Genomic DNA, 6061 nt, shown 5'->3' with positions numbered 1-6061 from the left:
TCCCCTTCCCTTTCCCTTCCACTTCCCCTTCCCCTTCCCCTTCCCCTCCCCTCCCCTCCTCCTCCTCCTTCTCCTCCTCCTTTTCTTTCTTCTTCTCCTTCTTCTTCTTTAGAAAAAGAAGCCATTTATAGTAGCAGCAGAAGTATAGAATAATAAGAAAGGAATACTCCAAAATGAGCAAGCTCTACACAAAGGCATTTTAAAGCTCTATAGGTGGGGAAAAAAATCAAATCCATGGATGGAAAACTTGATATGATAATGGTTAGTGTGTTTAGATCAAGGTTTCAAAGGTTCTCTCTTTGTCCTTCCCTACTTAGATATTGACAAACTCATCCCCAGATGTATATAAAGAAGATAAAGAACGAAGACTCTAGTTGCAGTAGTGGTGCCTATAATCCCTGCACTGAGAGGTGGAGGCAGGAGCATCAGGTTTCAAGGTCATTGTCATCTAGTTAGAGAGTTTGAGGCTAGCCTGGGCTACCTGTCTTAAAAACCAAAAAACAACAAAAACAAAAACCCAAAAAGAATAGATAATCTAAAAATTCCATATGAAGAGTGTTTGAAATGGGAAGTTGTATGATTTGACCAGGAGGATTTCAGTGGAATTGTGAAGACAGAATTATAACCTAATGGAACGTGAAAGAGAAGAGGGGAATTGTCAACCTCTGCTCTAATGAGATGTGAGGTGGAGGTGCTTTCTGGATGGAAGATGTTTGGTTTTTCTCCTCATTGCTCAGGGTAAGGAGATTTAGCACTTTGTATTCTAACAGGAAATGATTGAACAGGAAGAAAAAGTACTGATAAAAAAAAAACAGTACCAAAGTATTTTAGATAAAAGCAGATAAGAAACAGAGTTTAGGCTGTTGACAATAGAGTGTGACTAAAACTTCTTCTTTTTTTTTGGTTTGTTTTTTGACAGGGTTTCCTTGTGTAGCCCTGGCTGTCCTGGAACTCACTTTGTAGACCAGGCTAGCCTCGAACTCTCGAACTCAGAAATCCGCCTGCCTCTGCCTCCCAAGTGCTGGGATTACAGGCGTGCGCCATCACCGCCCGGCTAAAACTTCATTTTGAAACCATCAAAGTCACTCTATGAAATAAATGTTAATAATAATGATAATGACTATGCTGAATTAGACATTTTTATGAAGCACATTATGTAATCAGGTACTCTGCAGTTTTATTTATTTTGTTATTGAATCAACAGTTAGACGAATATATATATATGTGTTTGTGTGTGTGTGTATGTATGTGTGTGTGTGTATGTATGTATGTATGTATGTGTGTATGTGTGTGTGTATATATATGTGTGTGTGTATGGGTGTATGTATGTATGTGTGTGTATGTATGTATGTGTGTGTGTGTGTATGTGTTTATGTATGTGTGTATGTGTATATGTGTGTATGTATGTATGTGTTATGTGTGTATGTATGCATGTATGTATGTATGTGTGTGTATGTATGTGTGCATGTATGCATGTGTATGTATGTATGTATGTATGTATGTATGTATGTATGATTTGTTTACAATTTCTACAAATGAGGAAGTTGAAGCTTTATGAGTTTAATTAACCCAGTAGGTGCTGGCTCTGATTCAAATGGAACCTTCTAGAAGTCAAAGTGCTCAGATTATCCAGCTTTGCACAGACTTCCATTTAGCAACCTCCCTGCAGAGGTTTCCTCATGCTGTGCTCCTGCTCGAGATGGCTGACAGGACATGGGAGGGCTTACTTCATTACTTCCCAGTTGGGATCATTAAATTTTCTCTCATATTTAAAATCATTACCATTGTTGAGGAAAGTACTATTCTCACACAGAGACCACAGCCTGGAAACAAAAAGTCCTTTGGGGATAAATCTGAACTATTCAGGACAAATCCTAGCAAGCTGTGTTTAAAGTTATTTATATTTTCTCTATTTTTACTCATCTGGAGGTCACAAATAACTGTACGTATGTTCACACTGCAATCTGCTTGGGAACATGACATTTGTTTGGTACTGTTACAAATCCTTTTTATTTTTCCAAGACACAAAAATGTTGCCCAGTAGAAGAACATCTGTCTGTTCACAGGAAAGTGCTGTAGAAAGCTCAGATGCTACTGCACTCTTATCTGGGTCATAAAGTTCTCCTGGGAGTAAGGGCTTTGTTGTCACAGAATGTTGACAGCAAAAGCCTTTTTTCCACTTTTAACATCATCAGGGGATAATCAATTGCCGAACTTGAACAATTTGTTAACCCTTGCACATCTTGCCATGTGAGAGACCCTTATGATATGAGGGTATAAAGGTGCTTTCCTGAAATCACTTCCAATGGGAAGACATTATATTCATCTTTGAAATATTTTATTTGACTTCATCTGGAAATTTGAAACTGAAAATGTGAAAATTAAACACTTTGATTTTTCCCATTCATTCTTTAAAATTTTTGATGGCTTATTTACTTTATTTTAAATGTATGAGTGCCATGCTGGTATGTCTGTACACTGTGTGTCCTGGTACCCACAGAGGCCAAGAAGGATCTGAGTTTCAGATTGCACTGTGCCACCAAGAAGGTGCTGGGAGCTGAACCTAGGTTCTCTGCAAGAACAAGAGGTTCTCTTAACCACTGGGCCAATCCTCTAAGTCCCTAATTATTCTTTTAGCTTGTGTGTGTGTGTGTGTGTGTGTTTTAACTTGGGTCCCATATAAACCAGACTAGCTTTGAACTCACTGTGTAGCTGAGATACCTTTTCCATTTATATTTTAGAAGATTGTAGTACAAAGATATTAACACAATTGTACAAAACAGTTTAACTTCATAGCTTCTTTGACAATGTTATTCTAAAAAGAAATGTGTCTGTAACTGAGGGCTTTCCCACCTGTGTATATGTTCCCCAAAATAACAACTCTGAGACTTAATTAAATTTATGAATAAATGCTTAGGCCATAAGTTTGGGACAACTAGAGTATGACTTAATTATCCCGTTTATTCTAGTCTAAGTCCTGCCAAATGACTGGTTACCTGGTCCTCAGATTCATAAGACAGTCTTCCTGTGTCCAGGTGAATCTCAGCACACCTCACTCAATCCCAGAATTCCTCTCTGCTGGATGTCCCACCTTCTATTTCTTGCCTCAGCTTATTGGGCACAGACTTTTTTATTGATAGGTATTTGCTTTTACACAGTGCATAAGAGATTATCTCTATACCTGTCTACAAAATATCATCTAGTTTGATCAGTTTTCTCAAGGGCCTATTCTAACACATTAATTGTTAAACCATTCTCCCCCACCCTTGAGACAGAATCTCACTGTGTAGCCCTAGCTGTCCCAGAATTCAATATGAAGACCAGTCTGGCCTCACAAAGCTCCATCTGCTTCTGCCTCCTCAGCGCTGGGACTGAGGGTGTGTGCCACCACCACAACCAACTCATATTGTTTTGAAACACCTCTCACATTACTCTTATAAAATTCCTTTTCTCTTCTGCCTCCCATTCTTGTCACAGACACTAAAGGAGGGACTTCTAGGGAAGTGGCTCTACTGCACCCCAGCTCAGGGTTCTTCCATTTTAAACAGTCATGGGTCCTGACTTGTCTGCGGCTCAGGTTTTGACAAGAACAGATCTTGTCAGAGATATATGGGCCTCATGAAAACTCACAAAGCTGTGGTTTGCTCTGTGCTTATTTGCACTGGATATTCATGACCCCTGATAATCAGGTAATGAACTATCAGGACATGAACAAGCTATAAGCACAGAGAACAAATAGAAAGCAGAACTTGATATAACAATCATGGAGATATGTGAGTGTGTTTGTGTGTGTGCATGTGTGTGCATGTGTGTGTGCATGTGCATGAGTGTGTTTGTGTGTGTACATGTATGTGTTTGTGTATGTGTGTGTACATATGCATGCATGTATATATGTTTGTGTGCATATGTGTTTGTGTTTTCTGTAATTCACCTGGAAAAATAAGGTTAAAAATATAAATAGTTTAAAAATTATTTAAATTTGTTGTGTTTAATTAACCAGTTAAACATTTTAGAGACAACCAGGTTTGGTGCCACATGCCTTTAATCCCACTACCCTGGAGGCAGAGGCAGGTAGATCTCTGAGTTTGAGCCCAGTCTGGTCTACATAGTGATTTCCAGGACAGTTAGGGCTGTTGCATAGTGAAATCCTTTTGAGAAAAAAAATAAAAATAAAAATAAAAATAAAACCAACCAAACAAACAACAAAACAACAAAACCCAACCTCCTACTTTAGTCTCTTTGTTGGTAGGGTTATAGGTTTACCCCTGACAAGCCTAGAAAATTTTTTTATTGTTGTTGATTATTTGAGAATCACATTTGCCCTGTTCACGCTTACTTCCCAGTTTTCCCATGTTTGCCCTCTAGGCCCGCCTCCAAAAAACAAAACCAACCAACCAAACAAACAAAAAACCAAGCAAGCAAGCAAACAAACAAAAAAATCCACCCCAACCCCATTTTGTATGGTCCATATATTCACTGGAGCATGGTCAAATTCCAAGTGGCCAGGCTCTCAAAGGAGGATCAGTCTTTCTCCACCCGCATCTGCCCAAAAGCAAATTAGCTGAGTAGAGCAGGGCTAAGTCTTGGCTGTGAGCCCGCGAGGGAGAGGGCCGGCTCTCATTCTCCTACCACACTGTTGGCGCCACTGCGACTTCCGCTGACATGTGGGGCCGGTTCTCCTTCTCCCACAGATACTAACCTGGCTTCAGGTGGCACCCCATTCTGGGCATCTTCATGGGCATCAATGGATCACCTCCACAGACATCAACATGGCCTCGGGCCATATTAGGACCACTGACCTATTCATGGCCCTCAGAAGCTGCACGGACCACGAACCTCAACATAGTTTCAGATGGTTACACATGCCATCCACATCAGCATGGTTTCCTAAGGCAGCAAAGCCTGAGGACAACACTGAGGCATTGGAAAGCTACACAAACTGCAAACGTTCACACACAGATCTCAGGCTTCACTGTGGTCTGGTGCAGCAGCATGGACCACTGACGCCAACACAGCTTCTGGTGGTATTTCGGACCACGGTGGTTCTTTGAGTAGGTCCAGAATGTGGACCGTTCCTCATCTTGGGCCTCCTTCATTGCCTAGAACCAGAGGGATCCTGGGCCACGCGGCAGATTTTGAGACTGAGTCTGCAACTGCATAAGCTCCAGGCTGTGCTCTACTGGGCAATGACAGCAATCTCCTTCTCTCACCTGTCACCACCTTCACGTTTTCAGTTCTGCGTCTTCTTGCGTAGGCACTGCTCCAGTTTTCGATCTTTCCTACATCTCCATCAAGAATTTGTTTATTTGTTCATTGTAGTTGAGCCCGCCTGCCCCAGGGCAGCATTCAGGTGTTTTCAGGTTGACTGGGGCCACCCTACCTAGAAATTTAAAATTAAACAATAGTCCAGCCAGCAAACACAACTTGGGGGAACAGCAAGAACATTATGTATGCTTGACACACAATTATCTCCACTTAACACCCATTCTGTGGTCACTTTGTCTCTAACCACTTCCTCTCATGGTTTCTTTACTACTTCCTCCCCCCCCCAACATTGTTACTTTCTAATTTTGCACAGGATTGTCGCTCCTCGGATTTCAGCCTCACGTTACATCTGCAGAACCACAGTGTTAGGAGATGGCTGTGGAGATCTGTGTTTTTCATCAGCATTCCTGGTGACAGCATCAGGGCACACAGCTTGAAGAGGAGCCGGAGAAGTGCAAGAGCATTTAAATTCCAACTCAAGCATTGTATTATATGGCTCTATTAGTTTTCTAGTGTTTCGTGGAGAAATGACCATGCACAATGTGGCTTGCAACAATACAGATTTCTTGTCACAATTTCTGTGGGTCATGACTTCATGTACCACAAATATTTATCTACAAAAACTGACATGGAGGCTTCTCATCTACTGTGAACTAAAGCTATCCTAGCCTTTTAGGAGTCACCCTTAGTTCCTGTCCCATGATCCAGGGACTCCCATAGTCAGCTGACAACATGGTGCTTCTGCAGTCTGCTGTTGTAGAGCCTTACATCATGGAACGCAGTTACAACAGTGACA

Source organism: Grammomys surdaster, unplaced genomic scaffold (assembly GCF_004785775.1).
Source record: "Grammomys surdaster isolate TR1022 unplaced genomic scaffold, NIH_TR_1.0 181, whole genome shotgun sequence".
Taxonomy (NCBI): domain Eukaryota; kingdom Metazoa; phylum Chordata; class Mammalia; order Rodentia; family Muridae; genus Grammomys; species Grammomys surdaster.
This window is presented reverse-complemented; position numbering follows the sequence as displayed.